Source organism: Dipteris shenzhenensis, chromosome 1 (assembly GCF_047967505.1).
Source record: "Dipteris shenzhenensis isolate YYH24624 ecotype China chromosome 1, Dip_SZ_1.0, whole genome shotgun sequence".
In the NCBI taxonomy this organism is placed as follows: domain Eukaryota; kingdom Viridiplantae; phylum Streptophyta; class Polypodiopsida; order Gleicheniales; family Dipteridaceae; genus Dipteris; species Dipteris shenzhenensis.
This window is the reverse complement of record NC_141596.1, coordinates 62,266,133-62,286,174: the sequence shown is the minus strand read 5'-3', so window position 1 is coordinate 62,286,174 and position 20,042 is coordinate 62,266,133. Positions and strand designations below refer to the sequence as shown.

Sequence of the window (20,042 nt, the reverse complement as noted above, 5' to 3'; positions counted from 1 at the left end):
CTCGGGATAGCCCATCCTCGCCCGGGCATTTCTGCCCGTCGATGGCCATCAAGGCCTCCAACATCTCGTCCGTAGTGAACGGTGCCAACAACGTCGCCTGCATGCTAGGCTGGACCAGGGATGGAATGTGCCTCCACACCTCCTCACGGGAGCGTCGAGTGTGATGGGGCAAGCGGCTCCTGCTAGAAAAGAGTCCTGTAGAAGTCAGTAGCCAACCCCAAGACCTCACCCGAATCCGTAACGATGTGCCCCTCCGCTGTCCTAAGACTCCGAAGCTGATCACCTGCTGCTCTCTGGCCATGCATCCTGAAGAACTCCCTGCACATCCGGTCGCCCTTCCAAGCCCAAAAAGAGAGAGAGGCGTGATAGGAAAACTCTGAACGGCACTGGAGAGTCTCCTCAAGAAGGGCTCTGGCTCGAAGGGCCTGGATCCGAAGCTCCTCCGAGCTCGGGGCTGCCTGCTGGAGTCGCTGAATGGAAGCGAGGTCCCTCCGAAGAGCTCTCTCTCTGCCCCACCACTCCTGTCGAACCTGTAGGGCTACGAGCTAGCAAATATGGCTGGACTCCTGCAAAGCCTACGCCACCGAATCAACCAGATCCACGCACTCGCCCCAATCTCTGTCCCATAGACTGTCGATACTGCTGCGCACATCCTCCCTCGAGAAGATGGAGTCGGGAATCCGGCACGAATGGGGGGGAAGGGCCTGAACTATCGAGTCTAATGATAAGAGCACAGGCGCATGATCGGAAAGTGTCGTCCCTGGAACTATACCTGCCTGATCGCCTCTGCTGATGGCCCAATCACTGACATAAAATCTATCCAGCCTCTCTAGGAGTCTGCCTCCTTGCCTGCAAAAGCCCCACGAGAAGTCCAAGCTCCTGTGCCAACGACAGAAGGACGGGTCTCTCCAGCTGTCCCTACCTCCTGGCGCGAAGATAAATGAGTCCCAAGCGGACTACTCTGCCTGAGACATACCTATAAACTCTGGTCCTCTGCCCTACTGGTCCTCCAAGGTCTCCAGATTGTTGAAGTCACCTCCAACAATCCAGGAATCCATACCTGAGGCTGTGGAGGGCGGGCTACCGTCGAAGAAGAAGCTCTCCCAGGACCCTGGGGCGGTTGCTTGTCAGGTCTCTGAGGTGCTGCTGCAGGTTGGGTAACCTCTGCCTCATTGCCTTTATCAGAAATCTTCTTGTGCTTTCCTCTTTTCCTTCTAACCTCAGTCCAACCGCCAGCTAAGGCTACCTCTGCTCCTCCTGATGTGGCTGCCCGGGGGGGGGGAGGGGGCGGAGGGGGAGGGGGCGGGGGAGGCCGAGAGGAGCTGGCGAATCGTGGACAAACAGCCGCCAAGTGCCCAAAGCCGTGAGACCTCAGACACTGGCCTGGCTGTCCGGTGACTACCATGCTCTGGGTGATGCTGCCGGCATCTGTCACGATCTCGATCACTGCAGGGAGAGTCGCAGGGTCCGCCACAGCCACACGGACTCGAGGGGCTCCTGCCGTAGTCACCGCATCGGCGAAAGTGTCGTGCATAACCCAGCCAAAGTGGGAGCCCAGGTCCCTGACAATCGGCCGCAGCTCAGCAGCAAGACCTGGAAAAACTAGCGTCACTGGATGGCGAGGTATACGGAACCGAGCATCAAAATCCGCTACGTTGAATCCACGGTACCACTGGACTATCATAATAATCTTTCCATCCACCGACGTGGGGGAACCAGCAATCAGGTTGCTTGCAGCTTTCGCATTGGAGAGTTTGAGCCAGAAGATGCCCCTTCCCATAAGGGCCACCTCCTCAATATGGCCGTCCTCTAGCATGAGAGTGGACTGGAGCCAGTCCCTGATGGCTGATCTGGAGGGGGAATGTCCAATGACTCTGCCATAAACAGAGGTAAGGGCAAAGTCATTGGCAACCTCCTGAACCCGAGACGATTGTTGCTCTGTCAGGATGACGCGGTAGGCATCTGGAGAGGGAGGGTCCAACTGGGCCTCCGGTTCCGGGCAGGGAGCCGCCATACCGCCAAGACAAACTACGAGACCTCCGATGAAGAAGAGGCTGCCACCCAAAAAAGGGGGGATAGATGCGGGAGGGTGGAGCCTGGGTGTGAAGAAGACGGGTGAGGCGAACCGAGGCGACGTGAGTCGGGCGGGGGAAGCGGAGGCGCAGTCGAGAGCGGAGGCGGAGAGTGGGAAGGATGGAGGGCGGAGGGCGGTGGAAACGAGGGCGAGAGGCCGGGAGGCGGAGGTGGCGAGGGGTGGGGGCTGAGGATGGAGAGCGGGTGAGGTGAGGAGGCGGGAGCGGGGGTGGGGCGGGGCGGGGCGGGAGGGCGGGAGGGGGCAGGGTGGAAGGGCGGGACGGAAGGGGCGGGGCGGGGCGTAAGGGCGGGAGGGGCGGGGGGCGGTCTAGCGAGGGGGCGGGGGGGTGAAGCGGGGGGGCGGGGGGGAGCGAAGTGGGGGGGCGAGGGCGGGCGAAGCGAGGGGGTGAGGCGGAGAGGTGAGGGGGGGGGTGAGGCATAGCGAGGGGGGGGGTGGAGTGAGACGGAGGGGCGAGGGGGAATGGGCAGAGAGGCGAGAGGAGAGGGCGGGGGAAGGCGGGTAAGGGAGAGGTGAGGGCGTAGCGGGGTGAGGCGGAGGGGCGAGGGGGTGAGGGAGCGGAGAGGCGAGGGGTGAGGCGAAAAGGCGAGGGGTGAGAGCGGAGGGGGCGAGGGGGTGAGAGCGGAGGGCGAGGGGGCGCAGGCGGCAGCGGCGGAGGTGAGGCGGAGGGTGAGGGGGTGAGGGCAGAGAGGCAGGGGGGTGGGGGTGGTCGAGGCGAGCGAGAGCTAGGGGGAGGTAGAGGATGCAGGAGGGAGGGGAGGCTCGCAGGAGCAGAGTCGTAGAGGCATCCATGCTAGTATGAATGTGATGATTAATCGAACTCTTGGTATGACTGATGTAGTTGAAATATATATTTGGCACTTTAAAATATGACTACAATTCATTCCCAGTCACCACAGTGGATGGATGATTAATTGCACACAAGCTTAGATGTGAAGAGATATCAGTATTAATTGAAGATACCACAATATAATTCCAAAGATGGCGTAGGCCATTGTGCTAGTTTGAATTACACGCTACCATGAATGTGATGAGATGAATCAAACTCAGTGGCCTATTGAGCCACTAGCATATAGGCATAGATATCAAAGTATATATGGATCAAAATATTGTAGTATGCTTGGCCACAATATGATTAATTGAAGGATGATTACGAGTAATTAAATTCTAGCCACCATGATGCCTTGCACTGGACTACCTCAAATCATGCGCGTGCAAAAATCTAACTATAGGACTCTCCTAAAGATTGCATGTGAGCACAAACCACGTGGTCATAGCAATGGTACTCGTTCGATAGGGACATGCAGCATGGGATTCAAAGCCTATTTTCGCTAGCCACCCTCCGACTACAACCTTGTCTTCCTCTCCAACCTCTTCTTCTAGGCTTCACCCCTTGTCTTCCAAGTTCCAGTTCAACACGATCATAATGTAAGTAAAAGTTTTAAACCTAGCACTTGCATGCGTACACTACCAAGTTAAAAATTGCCTAGCACTTGCTAGTATGCACGCATGTTTCTTTATTTTGTGCTTTTTCCTTCCCGCCATATCCTTCCTTCTGGACATCTTGAAGTTGACATCCAAGTAATCCCAGTAGTGTTGATCGAGACCTACAAGTTGCCAGTTCTACATTGCAACCATGTTTGCATGTCCATAACCTCGTATAGGAAACACTATTTGGGACGTCTTCCAATGTAAGTCAAAGTTAACAATTTGAACGAATCGAAGAGGGATGGCTTGTTTCTATCATCTATGCATGGATCTCCTGCAAATGTGCAAGGAAACCTAATGATTGTTTATAGAGTTCTGTAGACTTGCCTGACTTGTCCCTTGCATTCTTGTCCTATTTTAGACTTGAATCGATGTAAATATGTAATATTTCGCTATTTGTTTTAATATATGGATGCAAACAATTTTGAAATCTTTTCGACATTCGGTGTTTCAAAAGACCCCTAAAGCTTGTGGCTATCTTTCATAATGGACTTACACAGCAAGTGCTATATTAAAAAAGCAAGCAATCAACTTGGGCCTTTAGAATTTGATTACAAGCATAAGCCCAATGTTGACCATCAATGGGCTGGAATCTGCAATGAAGGAGGAATTCCTTCCTTACCGTAAAAAACCCGATGAGCCCTGAGCCTTGAAATCTCACCCAACAGCGCTTGTCATGATCGTGGAATGACCCTGGGCCTTTAGGGAAGGATGCAATGGCACTTTCGTTTTGTATAAGGCTGAGGTTAATGAAATTGCCTTCTTTGCTCAAAGAAATTCCGTTCAAGATTTTGTTGGACAGTACCTCAGTTATCCAGGATATATTTCTCCTCCTATTCCAGTACTGGCCTGTTTGCCACTCTCTCAAACACGTTCACCTCGGGCGATCGTTCCAAGCATCACATATCTTGTGTCAGGAATATTTTCCTTTCCGCAGCCAGCTGTACTGGGTCAACTGGGTTTTCCGGTCTCAAAGAGAATTCTACTTTTCTCAGGCCTTGGCAGTGCTCTCCCCTTTCTGTTATTTTGCCAGCTACAGGCTGAGGCCAGCTAAACTACAAACCCACTCCCTTCCCTGCTTTCAGATAGCAGGGACATCAGAGGTAAGGTCTCTTCCACTGCCACTTTTATATATTTTTCCGTTTTGAATGGTATATTTTACTCTTCTGATTTCTTTAAAAAATATATATAAACAACACCATAAATGACTTTTTGCAAGAAAGCATGGATTTAGAAGACCTTTCTATTTTCTATACATAGAAAGCAAATAGTGTAATTCAACATCAAATGCACATGTTCAATTTCTTGCAAACTGAAGTATCATTACCATTATTGTCTACGTATTTGAAATCCGCCAAAGAGCACAAGCTTGTTAGGCTGTGTTTCTGATGCCAAAAATTAAAAAATCCATTCCTATCAGCACAAATGTGGCACATCATTATTTAAAAAAAAACATATCTTTAGGAGACCATGAGCAATTTATATGTTCAGAATACACAACAGACCTAAAGCACAAATGAGCACATATTTAGAAGTAAATAGACTATTTGAACCATGTAAGGCATAAAGTGCAAAATGGCATTAGATACCAGAGGAAACCAGCTAGTACAACATCGGGATATGGCTATTCATAGTTCCTTGAGACTCTGCTTGCCTTCAGACATCCTTAATAAAAGCTTCAATGATCCATAGCCAAAGGCAAAGGTTTGCCAAAACCAGCCTGCAGCATGTGGACTATCCACTCTCTGTGCCAGGAACCATGCAAATACAGCCTGCCCTAGATGAATAAAGTTTGCAAGAAGGAAGAACATCTGCAGACGACTCCTTGTTCTAAAGAAAAAAAGGTAAAACGACCTTAGCCATTCAAAAGGACCCATGAAAGGGGGTGGGATGAATGCACATACGAACAATACAAGCATCCCACTTACAACAGCACAACAGTAAGATGATGAGAGGCATTCCACATCCTTAGCTTGCTTATTTTTCCTGGAGTTCATCTGTTTGTTCGACTCCACAAGTGCATTATACCCCATCTCTTCTCCCGCTTTTGACATTGGAAAATAGTTCTCCAACCTGTCATTAAACAATGAGGTCTCGGAATCCAAAAGGAAAGAAAAGTCTGGGGAAAGTCAATATCCAGAACATAAGAGGTTGCATTAGCAAGCTATGTGATTATTCAACCTTTCTGATATTCAGTTACCCTTGCATTCCAAATTACAAACTATTATCTGGTTAAGGCATCCTAGTAAAACAGAATCAACCGATGATCAATATTATAAGAAAAGGCATTCTTGGGACAGAAACTATCTCCTGTTAGAAGCATTTTGATCAATTGAGTTTGGCCAAAGAGTTGAGACAGATTGTAGAAAGTACATTCATTTAATCAGGCTGTTATCACTTTAACCATTTTAGGCATGGCACTTGTAATGCAGCTAATGACTCATAAAACATGCATGCCATTTTATGAGTTGCATTTGTAATGTAGCTCATAACATGTACATGGCTTTCCTTTTGCAGAGAATAGATCCTTCCTAGTTAGTCAAACCAAAAGGCTACAGAAAAACTGGAGGGGAGACAGAAAAAACAATTAAAGGAAGCAGGTGTCCCTCTCCCCTGTTTGGCTGCTCTTGGAGGAGGGCTACCTCATACAACTAATTTAAACATGTGCAAACATTCAACGCTCATTTTTCAGCAAGGAACAAAAGTATGGATTGATGCAAACCCAAAATACATTTCTGAAATTTTAGGAGTCCCTACCAAGCACTTTTAACTCGGAAACACCATATTAACGGCATGCTTAGACAATACTTTGAATTTGGAAACATTCAATATTGACCACTCAGAGATTTGGCTATACTTCTTCACTTTGAGAAAACAAAGCAGATTGGTCCTATTCACGGCATGCTTAGACAATACTTCATTCAATATTGACCACTCAGAGATTTGGCTATACTTCTTCACTTTGAGAAACAAAGCAGATTGGTCCTATTCAGAGGTTCTAATCTCTGCCTTCACTTCAGTTAGCAGTGGGTTATTGTCATGTGCACGGATTGGTATCTGACGTGTACTGGGTACACAGAACTAGCTCAGGTTAGCCTGGGGAGGCTTAGAGCTAGGCAGGCTTGATTCTCGGGTTGAGTGGCAAGGGTACGAACTATTTATAGGTCTTCGCTATTTTTGGCGCCGGGGCCCGAGTCTATAAAAGAGGCCCAGGGGGTTCAGTTATCGCGTGTGCAGTTGGGAGCAAGTTTTGTTCCCAGGTGCCAGGTCTGTTCCTGGATTGAGTCGCGGACGCGCGCCTGCATCTTAGCGTAGCCCAAGGCCCAGTGACAGATCCAGGGCTTCACAGCGCCACCTGGTGGTATGGGACACCAGGCTGGTTTGGATCTGATTGGGAGTTCGTGCCAGTAGCTCAGCTCGTGGCTCGGAGGGGACATCGTCTGATTCGGGATCACATCCCGTAGATGTCACGGTTGGGTGGTGAGCAGCCTGCTCAGATCTGATGTTGTGTGTGGTTTGTTTGCAGATCAGGGGTTTCAGGAGTGCTGGGATGTGTCAGTTGGTATCAGAGCCAACTCTTGAGGTAGGAACTTCTGATACGAGAACTTTTGACGAGTTTTCCCTCCAGGTATGCCCTAAATTTCGAAATCTGTTGCTGCGTTTTTGCTGGATACCTGGGATAGGAGGGGTAGATAGATATCTGGGAAAAGGAAGAAGAAAAGGAGAGAGAAAAATCGAGATCCCTGAAGGCCTGTGAGAGAAGGCTGTAGGAAGGGGAGAGAGAGCAGAAAGGTAGGAGAGAGTGGCCGAAAAAAGCAGCAAGGGAGGCGTGGAAGAGGCGCCTGGGATTGTACGGAACAGTCTGGGGGCAAAGAGAGGCTCTTGGGGCGGCGAACAGGCTGCGTACAGCCTGCGCAGAAGGCTGATTACAGCCTGCGCATAGGGCTGTGTGCAGCCTGCGCAAGGGGTGCTTTTTTCGAAAAAGCACCCCTCCAAAGCTAGGGGGGCTTGGCCTTTTTTGGAAGCACAGCTTCCAAATAAGGCTGCCCTGCACCCTATATAGGTGGGGGCAAGGTACCAGCCTACCCACAAGCCAGCCTAGAGCTTCGAAGCAGCGCCTCGATTTGAGCGCCAGCCTGCGTCAGCCGTCCCTGCCTGCGCCAGCGCTGCCCCTGCACCGTGCAGTCTGCAGCATCCGTACACTGCCAGCGCCAGCCTGCATCAGCCATCGTACGGCCCTGCATCAGCACCGTACAGAATTGTACGGAATACCCTGCGCCAGCCTACGCCAGCTGTGCAGATCCCGCTGCAGCGAGCCCTGCGTCAGAAAACCCTGCACCGAAACTGTACCCGCAGACTGTACGGACGCCGTACAGTCCACGTCAGCGACCGTACAGTCCACGTCAGCTACCGTACAGTCCACGTCAGCAGACCGTACAGCCACTTCACCAGCGCGTGTATCCGGTTGCGGGTTCGGAAAGGTCTCGAGATTCGTGGGCTTCTGATTCGCCAGGTTCCAGCATCTCCTTCCGTCAGCATCTTTCGGGACAGTTTTCTTCTGCTCCTTTCTCCTCTGTACTTCGTTTCAGTCAGTTATTTCTCTCAGTTCGTATTCAATCAAATTTCAGCCATGTCTGATGCTCCAAATCCCGAGTTCACCATGGGAGAGCAGGACTTGGATTACACTCCTGTGGGAGAGGAGGATCAGGGTCTCTATGATGACCTGATAACAAAAAAGGCCTTCAGTGAATTTACGACTGCTCTTGATGGCAAATTCGAGCAGGTCAATGCTAATCAATTGGGGTTGACACAGCAACTCCAGGGAATACAAGCAACTCTCACCCTTCTGGCTAGCACTGTACAGGCACTCACGCATGTGGATGCCATGGCTTCAGTGCTAGGCCCGAATATAACTCCAGATCCTTTTCCGGGTGACCAAAAGTCAAGAACAAAGGGGGTAGTTGACACTTGGTTGCACAAGTGGCAGGTACACTTCCAATTCCACCCCTATCCAGATGAGAAAAAGATCCATCTTGCAGCAGGGTTTATGTCAGGTAAAACCTTGCTATGGTGGAAAGAACTCCAGCCTAAGCCTGATACTTGGACAGATTTTGAGGGCATCTTCACGAAGGAGTTCCTGAAGAAGGAGGATGACTACGATATCGTTGGCAAGCTCAAGGCCCTCGATATGTCAAAATTAAACTTGACCTTTGAAGTTTATCTTCAAAGATTTAGGGATCTGCAAACCAGGGCCACTAAAATGGATCCAGTGACCTTGTTAGGTTTCTTCGTGGATGGTTTGCCAGACTCCTACAAGTTGCAGATAAAGAACAACAAGTGCACAACGTTGCAGGAGGCCATGACATATGCACGCATATATGATGATACAATAGCCGGTACCAAGGCAACCACAGTTACCGATACGAGTGGAAAGAACAAACGCAAGTTCTTTCAGCATACGACTGGTATCGCGGAGACGAAGTCTACGGACAACGCCTCCAGGAAAAGCTTAACTCCAGCAAAGAATGGTAAAGCCCGTTTCCTTCGCACTTTGAGGCTCAAGAAAGAAGGGCGATGCTTCTATTGCGAGGAGCGGGGCCACACAAAGAATGAGTGTCCTAAGCGGAAGAACCAAAAGTTGGTGCTAGGACCGAAGCTCCAGGCGGGTCCACGTACCGCAGCCAAGGGAGCAAACCAAGTCACGATGACAGGTATTTCAGTAAATGTCATTACCTGCCCACTCTCTTGTAATTGTACTTTCAATACTTCGTTGTTTGGTTCCCATGATCTTTTCCGAGTTTATGGAGAAGTTAGGGACCAATAGGTTCACATTCTCTTTGATCCGGGCAGCTCTCACAATTTTGTTAATTACAAATTTGTGCAGAAGATGGGGCTGTCCACAATACCTAGCGACCACACCTATGAGGTGCAGCTTCCAGCTAAGAAGCAGTTTTGGGATAATTGTCGATTTTCAATGTGATAAGATACCTTGGACCCTTAAGGATTCTTCTAATTGGATAGCAAAATTTGAAACTCCTTTCTCTACGGCCTTTAATAGCCACAAATTCTTGGAATAAGAAAGGCAAACTTTTGTGCCTTTTAAGAAAATCTCCCTGAGAAAGGCAATAGGAAGGACAAAAATATTAGCAGTTGTCCTAAAGAACTATATATATCTAGATGAATCCAGGAACATGCCCAAACTCATCCTCTAAAAACACAACACAGTGTGTAGTTTAAGTCACATGTTGGTCCAGACTGCCTTATGCAAGGTTAGCCATAGTAGGGTAGACATTTTCTCTAGAATCTCTCTATTCCATATCAACTCAAATATGAGGGCCCACTTTTTGGCATTATCGAAACAGTTCCACCTTTTGTTTAGCTTAGAGACAACCTCCTCTATGCCTTCTGAGGGTGTGGGTATTGGTAAAAGAGATGAGCTGCCAACCCACCCAAACTCCCTGGAGAAGTCAAGTACCCTACCTCCCTTCCAAGAAATATCCCCCTCCCACAGGTGCAATCTTCTCATGACCAGCTCTTGAAGCAATATTGGGCTTTAGTACTAAGTATAGAACACATGTGCTTATGTGCTGGGTTTTGCGAGAAGCGAGCAGTGAAATAAAAATACACAAGACATGCAGAAGTTCTTAAACTATTGATTGGTTTATGTACAAGAAAATGTATTCCACCAAAATCTCAAGTAGAAGAAAATAATTGATGTTATAAATGAAAGGACTGTAAATGGTTTTGACAATTTCTCTTGGACATATATATAACCACCCAATTGTCCCTTGTCAGACTTCTGTAGCTAAAGAACGAGTGGATATATAAGAACAAGTCAAGAGTAAGACCTTATTGGATCAGATCTATATACAACAAAATATGAAGTAAACTAATACAACCTAGAATGTATAATATTAGCATCCATCTTACCTTTATCCTTACTAAATTGAATCTTGTCAAGAATTGACAATGTTGAAGATCACCATGGTTGCCAATGTTGTTGAACCATGGTTGCGAACTCTTGTTGATTACAATTTTCCTTTGCTTGTTGACACACGTCCCAATCTTCCCTTTCTCAATGACAATCTTCCACTTCTTGTACAAGGGTAGCTTGCAAACTTTCCATTTCCGCCGCTCATTTGTGCCTAGCTTCCTCCAAATTCTCATGCGAAAAACATTTCAGAAGTTCTGTATATCATTGCAACTATGCCCAACCTACCCTTTACAAGGTGCATCCTGGTTAAGGCACCTAGTCGAGAACCACCATTTGTGCCTTGGATTGTCTAGACACACAATATTTTTTGAGATCTTGTTCAGCGACTTGTCACCATTTGCCATCTTAGGTTACATAGAGATACATGCCTCTAGCACATCCACCATAGTCTAGTTAGTTTCCTCTATCTGACTACCTATCTAAAGATAGATGGGCAATAACATGAATAATATTTCCAACTTAGAGAACATATGTGCAAAAAATGCGCAGTGAATTTGGGATAAAAATGCTTAATGATGGATGAATTAGTATTAATTTACTCGTTAAAACCTGTCACATGAATGCTTGAAGTGCATGCCACGCAGACATGAGTCTTAATTATGAGTACTTGGGATCGAATTTGGACGATTATGGCAGCCCAACAAACGCCTAAAGCTGTCCAGGATGTGAATAGTTGGAACACAAGTTGGGTACATTTTCAACACAACAAATTACATGCTTTATCGTACTTGAGGACCTGAAAAGTGCTGGCTGGCCGCTGACCTGAAATGCCTAAAAGTGCCCAAGATGTGGACCAACAGCTGACATTATGAACACAATAAATGACCCTTTTGATGGTATTTGAGGGCCTGAAAGTGCTGGCCGAACAGAACTTGGACACGTTATGAACACAGTAAATGACTTTTTTGATGGAATTTGAGGACCTGAAAAGTGCTAGACCACACGAATCTAACCAGCAATCAGCCAACCATATGCTCCCATAAATAGGGTGTTTTAGCCCTATTCACGGATATCTCATTGCTTGCAAGAAACAAAGCTAGTAGTACATCCCAAAGCTAGCCTCTGGGTAAGAAACACAAGGCAATGTGGTCATGAACTAGGGTGATCAGTATTGAAGACACAACCACAAGGGAGATTGCAAGACAGGAACAAGCTTAAGCTTTTGAAGATATAGTGTAAGCTAGGAACCTTTAGTATGCACCAGTGATTTAGCATGCATAAATCCAAGAACTTTGTTATTGTATATACAGAATATTTTGGAAATGTACAATAGTTTAGGTCTCTCTTGGGTCTCCTCTAGTGTACCTTGATTACTCTCTTATGTGTTTAGTGTTAATCTCGAACTGTTTCCACCGGCAATCAAATGTAGCATAGGCTGCATGTAGAATAAAGCCTAGGCAACAAGTTGGTATTCTCTTCATGGATCCCATATGGATAATGGGCGGAATACCGGCATGAATGGGAGCAGCAACAGGTGCATTATCATCAGGAAAAGAAAGAATGTGGATCGAAACTTCGAGAGCGTCAAACAAGGGAAGCTTAGGAACATTGGGCCCAATTTGAACGTGAAACAAGAGAACCAAGCCCAACAAAGAGAAAATTGCCAATCGTGAAGCTAAGGTCTAGTGAACACACAAAGAGCTTCAAGCCTACAGCAACAAGAACGAAGCCACTCCTCAAGTAGGTGACAACTAGAGTGATTGCAAACTTCATAGCATAAAGGACAAGTGCCAAGATAGAGCCTCCAAGAATCAAGGAGCACCCCAAAACTAAGAGCATTGATCCAAGTGAGACCTTCCAAAGTAGGAAGGAGCTTGTAAGGGGTGATGCACTCACAACTGGAGACTTCAGAGGTATCATTGTCAAACCAAAACTCAAAACCAGAACCTGAGCCAAAATCTGACAAATGCAAATCTCCAAGGCGATGAATCTCATGGAGAGGAGTGTCAAAGGGTGTCTCTCCAATAAGGAGGATGAGGCTATAGAACCAGTGCAGCTGGAGACAAAGCCAAAAACCTTGGAGATTGAGCTGGTCAGTTTTGGCATGGAGCTCAACCTTATCAAGGACACTTAAAAAATGGAATAAAGGTGCATGGTGTACCCTTGTGCTTCAAGGTGAGCAAGAGTGGATACTTGAAGTGCATGCCATGTGGACATGACTTACAGCTGCAAAATGTATTCAAGCAAAATTTTACAGCTGCCACAACTATTTGAGCAAGATTAAGGACAGAATACGGTTCAATTAGGGTAATCCTCGCAGCCCAAACAGATACGCAAAGGTGCCTAGGAATTGGACCAATAGTTGGAACATAAGCTGGGCAAAGTATGAACACAATTATTGACCTTTCTATAGTACTTGAGAGCCTGAAAAGTGCTAGCCAATCTGAATCAAACAAGCAATCAGCCAACCATATGCGTCTATAAATAACGTGCTTTAGCCCCATCCAAAGGCCATCTCATTGTATGTAAGGACCCTAGCTAGTACTGCATGTAAAGGCAGCATGCAGTGAAGAAAGGCAAGGCAGAAATGTCTTAAACCAGGGCAATCAGCAGCTTGAGAACTCTCAGGGAGATTGCCAGAAAAAGACCACCTTTCAACGTCAAGCTGTGAATCTGCCACGTGAAAAGGCAAGCTATGATCCAACCAGGAACCTTTTATATGCCTCATTAGTTTAGCATGCATGAATCGAAACTAAGATCCAAGGATATCATCGTTGTATATATAGCATGTTTTTTATAACATCCAATAATTATGATCTCTCTTCGTTCTTTTCTATTGCATAAGATTGATCTTGCTAGTGGTTAGTGTTAACAAAACTTGTCCGCATGGCACAAAACCATAGAAAGAATGAGAGTCAAAGGAGAGCGCCAAGAGAGGTGTCACCCACTACATGGCCCCTATTATGTATTTGCTTGTATTGTTGCCACTGTCCGAAGCACATATATGGGCTGATAGTGCTGAATAGATGGCTGACCTGAATCAACAAGGAATGCACCTCTTCGACTGCTGCTATAAAGCAAGATCCCCATACACACCTAATCATAACCACTATATTTTCTCATCCACACCTAAATACAGGGTTTGGGATGTAACACGTTGTTTCAATGCATACAACTTTTGGATGGGTTCAACAGGTCAAACCACATACTCATTGCACCTGAGAACCAAAGTAAAACTTTATACACTACAAAATGGGAAAGTTATGCATAATTTTCTATGCCATTTGGTATGTCCAATGCATCATCCACGTTTCAAAGTGTTATGTGCCATGCCTTTGAGCATGCCTTTGAGAAATGGCTTCCAAAGATGTTTGAAGTGTTCGTGGATGAGTGCATTTAACATTCAACAAATACCTTCAGTATCTCAAAGAAGTAATCAGCCAATGTAGAGTTCATGATATTTTTTAAAACTCTGCAGCATGTCCATTTATGGTCATGCATGGATATGTATTTGAGACCTATAGTGTTGTAAGCATGGAATTGCCACCAAAACAATCGAAAGTCAGAAGGAGTGTACCCATGTTTATGGGCCACGTCAACTATCACGTGAAGTTATGCCAAGACGAGAAGTCATCTATATAGTTTCATCATGCATTGATTAGACATAAGAGTGCCAACAAGCATTTAGCTTTGCTCCCATACTCTAAATACGCTAGCAGGAGTATGTTAACACAATTTGGAGAGCATAGATAAGACTATCAATACATTTCTGCAATAGACGAACTAGACATGCAGAAGCTCAACTACATAAGCAACAAGCGTGAAGGGCTTGCTATGGGTTCTAGCGTGAAGAAATACCAACGCTAGGACCCATTCACTTTCTATGTTGATCATCATGCCCTGTTATATTTCGCATTGATAACAGGGAGAACAACATGACTTCTAAAAGAGTAGTGGTGAAAAACAGAGCGACACAACATTGCAAACCACTGTCTAACTTTTCTTGAAAGAGAAGCAAAAGGAGACAGATGAATTTCCAAGCGCGATTCTTTTCAAGATAGAGGTTGTGCCTATGAAGCACGAGACATTTGTAAATTTTATTCAGTGAGAGGAATTCTCTGGAATCAAAAAGACAGGACAACTCTACATGATAAGAAAAGTCGCAAGGCAAATGCGTTATGTCCCACGTTGGAAATCGAGCGGGGTATTCAAACTCGAGAGCCAGGTCACGCCAGGCCTTCAGTTGGGCGAATGTGCTGCGGGGACTGAGTTCGCCATGCCCAAATCCGCAACAATCGGGGCGCCCATTGCTCCCACTCGTGCTCCTTGTCTGCTCCTAGCCTCCGGCTTTTCCCAATCCACTAGAGTGGCCAGGCTTGCAAGCCCTTTTCTGCCGACGTGGGCCTGTGGAGTTCGAGGGGAAACGTTTCCAGATTCGGCTCGTCCTCAAGGATGCTACCGGAAACAAACCCACGCCGGTACATCGTACGTTCGTATTTGGAACAAGACAGGTGCGCACAATGCGACGAGTGGCCAAGGCAGAGGCGCAGCCAATGCCATCAGTGGCGTGGATGGAGCTCAGGTCACGTTCCATATCCAATTATTTTCAAGGTTAAAAATGCTCGCTCAAGCAGCCACCCGCCTCACATTCCAGGCCTCGTTTGAACAAGCTCTTCGTGGGCACGCTACATATCCCCATGCACAACTCCCATGTCTCACTGATTGACGTTTATGCCACATACGTGCAAGGATTCCAGCCCTCCTGCCCTCAAAATGGCACACTATGTGGCGCCCGATGAAAGGGCGCATCGGTGGATATCCACTTCACACTTGTCCACCCGCCTGCAACAAAAAGATGACATGGCATCCTAGTCACGCCCGAGCAGGAAAATATTTTCTAGCGGCCTCATCACAGCTCCCAGGAGCATGCCCAAGCAGAGCAAACCACCCGGATTGGTATGTGGGACCTTCAAACCATGCTTTTCTTGATGTAATCTTATTATTGCATTAAGTACTTGAAGAAAACTCGTCCACCCTCTTGTGAAAAGGGCAATTAGATATGAATATTTTATTTATAGAAGGGCTAGATAAATTCATGACTTAGGTAGTGATTAATTTGCTAAAGTCTGTGCGGGTTCACTCAAAAATATGTGACTATCACATGAGTTCGACAGAAGGTATTGCTAAATTGATGGAATCTTATAGAAATATAATTACATAAGGGGCTTTTTTACAGATTTTCGAAAAAAGTGTGAGTTTATACAGAAAAAGGGCCATTTCATTTACTCAATTTCTAATATACCCTTTGCACATGATCTCCTAGTTCCCGTTAAAGTCTAGATTGAATCCTTAAGGAGAGACAAGTGGCAATGCCGAGTACATTGCAATAATAAATCAACTCTACATTCATGTATTGGTTATAAATAATGACAAACACTGTGGGTGTAAAAGTAGATTCATGAAGAAGAATATGTGTATGATGGATAAGAGAGATGGAGATGGAGACGGTTTGGATTGGAGATGCAGACAATAATTGAATAGAAGACGGCGACTTGTTATTAATGTAGCCCAGATCATGAATAAGATATGGAAGAAGGTACACATGGAGAAGCCCATGATTTAAAAAGGCAAAATAGATGCAAATGAAGGTAGGTGTTCTCATTGTCGCTCTTTTTCTCAACATTTTCAACCAAAGCAATCACCATCTTCTTTTTCATTTTTGTCTTGTTGAAGCATGCGCATGATAACGATAAGAAAGCCCATGATTTAAAAAAAGCAAAATAGATGCAAATGAAGGTGGGTGTCATTCTTTTTCTCAACATTTTCAACCAAAGCAATCACCATCTTCTTTTTCATTTTTGTCTTGTTGAAGCATGCGCATGATAATGATAAGAGTAGAGATAGAGGCAAAGAGGGGTCGAAGATGAGAACAATAATAAAATAGATATCAATTGGTTTGGGAAAAAAAAGTAGAAGGAAGAAGTGCGAAGGAAGAGGCTCAAGACTAAAAACAAGGAAAAAGAGATGAAAATGAAGATATGTATTTTCATTGGCATTGTTTTTTTCAACATCTCCAACCAAACTAGTGGCTATCCTTTAAAGAGGTCCTGAATAATAGAAGGAAGAAGTTGATGGGCCTCTTTTGCACCTTCTTCCTTTTAGTGGGTATCCTTTAAAGAGATCTTGAATAATAGAGGGATCTCCTTTCACCAAAGTAGGAGCTATCCTTAAAGAGATATTGAATGATATTAGGAAGAAATTGATGGGCCTTTTTCACACCTTCTTCCTTCTATTATTGAAGAACTAGACTCTAGAAGATAGCGACTAGTTCACCTAAAAATGTTGATGACAATGAACACATTCATCTTTACCATGAAAACTTCTTAACAAGAATCTTGCTTAAATTAACATTTCCATTACTCATTAAATATCTACATTCCAACTTTTTTAAAGGTGAAATGTACACTACATTTTAAGTTCCTACATTCCAACTTCTTTCCTTTCAAAGACCGTATTAGATAATTCGAGAAAAACCCAATTCCGAGAATGGCAGTTTTGGAAGAAATCGTAGCTCCCCTCAATGAAAAAATAGGAGAAATATGTGAAAATAGACTAGATAGCCATTCATAAAGTGTGAAATATCAACTACATTCTCAAATAATAAATAGAATATCAGTGTCTAAACTATGTTATCATCAAAAAATAATAAACTTTGAAACCCATTTGAGTTAGATTCATCTCGTGAGCCATAGTGATGTTCAAAAACACCTTCATAATAGCGAGTCTCTGGAATTTCCATTGATATTGAGACTCGCTTTTGTTGTGAGAATTCTAATTTGAAAATCTCCAAAACACCATTTAAAAAATGTAGAGTGTAATTAATAACCATGAGTATTGCAATGAAAATGCACTGGCTCTTTAACTTAGTAAGATATGTAGTTGATGGAAAATCAAGATATGTAGTTGAGGAGAATGAATGCAAGATATGTAGTTGATGGAAAATCAATGGGCAATGACAAGCATTTGATGTAATTTAGGTGGCAATGACAATCATTCATTGTGCACTTTCAATGTTTGGACTGACTAGCATCATTGTAAAACGATAACTTTACATGTCATGTTGATTACTCATTGCAAAGTAAAAAAGTACACTTTAGGATGAAAACATAACAACTTGTTGATACACCATTGAAATCCCTGAAATAAATCATGATTCCAAAGAAACTCTCAATTTCTAGCCCCAAAGAGAATGGCACCGGAAAGAATGGCACGAGAGACACTCCTTCTAAATACATTATGAATGTAGTTATGAACATGTTTGCATATTATTCACACACAACAATTATGCACCAATTTACATAGTTGGCAAGAAAGTAGTAATTCCCATAAGTAATGATTGTATAAAGAAATACAATGTTGTTATTCAAAACTCATAGTCTGCAAATAGCTCCTCTCCTGCATGTATATCATCTATGGATTCAATACAAATGTGACCATATTCTGCAATATCTATGTTCATCATGGGGTCATACCAAGGTGGAACATCAGGGGAAAATACATAACAAACATTTGGCTTTACATTGGTATTTCTATTGCTGTTAATAAATCCTGCCACATTGCCATATTGAACATCACCAACAATATGCACCATATCCTTCATAGGGACAGTAGGGTCCTCTTGGATAGAGTACTTCTTTAGCCTTGGATGAACTCTACATAATTCCTTCCAGTCTCCGTACGAGTACTTGTCACCTCCATAATGGAGAATAGTAGTCCCTCTCTTGATGGAGCCATGCACAAACAAGCCCAAGCCATCACCTGTAATGGTTGACTCATGCACCTCGAAAGCCACATTTTTTATCCATAACACCGTTGATAGGGACAGGTAACTTTGGTGGTCCAAATGGATCTCGTTCTGGTATGTACCTACTCAAGCTTGATTTGAACGTATATCTATCTACATCACAAAAGACAAATTCAATTAGCTACAACAACAGTTATATATATTGAGATAAAATAAAAAAACACTTTGACATATATACCTTCATGAAAAATACACATTCTGTAGTCGGTTTATGTAGCCCTTAGCAATGTATTTCTTGATATAGTGACCTTTGTACCCTAGGTCTATAGCCAATTGAGAAACTTGCATAGCATTCATGCTAGAGAGTTGCAGAGCATTCCTTAAAAGTCTTATTTGGGATGCATTGAGTTTAGGCACCTGGCCATCACCACCATGGGTTGCCCTACCACCTATATCCCTCTCTCTTAGTTGATCTGCAAGAGGAAGATTTCTTGTTTTATATTCCATTCTTGACCATGCATGATTTTCCTCCCTCCATTCATCAATTACTTTCTGGACAAGGTTGAAATCCTTATGCCCCTCCATCACAGGTAATTGTCCATACCGATTTGTCTCAATCATGCTGGGCACATCTTTAGTCTCATCGAGTTGTAGTAAGTACAGCATCAACTTTCTTAGTAGAATATTATCATCCTTGTCTTGTACATCAAACGTTGAAGAAAATATGCAATTTGATGGAGGGCTAATGCAAGCCTTGTATGGGGAGTCATCAACAAGGATTGTCCTTCTAGCATCACATCCAAATGCCTTTGAGATTTTTGCTAAGGGTTTGAACATTGCCTCAACACCAACCTTGTCAGGCCTATTTATCCTCATCTTACTGTAAGTGTAACATCCTTGCTGAGACCATATAACAAAGAAAGGAAGGCTCTCATTTGCATAATTTTGCAGCTTTCCTACCATATCAAGTACGTTATACTCCATCGCAGTTGACCAGATACCTACATTAAATCTTTGTAGCAAGATTTTAAGAAATTCTATGCACCCAAGACGAACAACCATATAACTATTTTTGCCATGCATAATAGACGGATGTATTGGAGACTTGAATAGGCAGTGACTTAATAACAGGCCATTCAAGTCTAATATGATTGTTAATCGTGGCATATCCAAAGAAATTGTATGTGGATATAGATCCAAATTCTCCTTGAAGTTGCTGGCTTCTGACTCATCCAAATTGTCAGGTGCTATGATTTCATACATGTTTGCAACAACAATAAGATTATCTAGTTTTGTCCCCAATGTTGAGACAGTACGTTCATCCATGTTCTCTTCTAAAAGTATAGGATTCGTGATATTCCTTGCAATTTTCTCCATTTTTGGGGTTATATTTTCTTCTATACCTCCTGTATCCATCGCGTAATTGATAGTCCCCATTTTGGGTGGTATGTTGTCCTCTACATTTGATGTCTCCACATCCTTCCATACATCATTGGTCCCTGTGGAAGTTGAGGAATATAGAAATATTTTGATTCTTTAGAGTGTATTCAACAATGTCGAAGCACAAAAGCATATGAAACTAATAAATAACAATAAAGTATGAACATTATCCATCGTCGTTCACTGATTCCATTGTATTTTGGGGGAATGGCAAAAGTGCCAATCTCTCTAAAGGTCAATTGAGAATGCAAATAGTGCAACCTTTCTCTCATAGAGAGAATGGC

The 20,042-nt window shown here is 44.4% G+C and overlaps 1 long non-coding RNA gene across 1 annotated transcript; it reads right to left on the bottom strand.

The window, feature by feature from the left end:
* Positions 1–5,107: 5,107 nt before the first annotated feature.
* On the bottom strand, positions 5,108–15,120 carry LOC147906173 (uncharacterized). Its single transcript, XR_015541300.1, has 2 exons — positions 14,662–15,120; positions 5,108–5,699 (listed from the first exon to the last, which is right to left on the bottom strand). It is a non-coding gene; the product is annotated as an uncharacterized LOC147906173 (long non-coding RNA).
* Between the last annotated feature and the right edge of the window lie 4,922 nt (positions 15,121–20,042).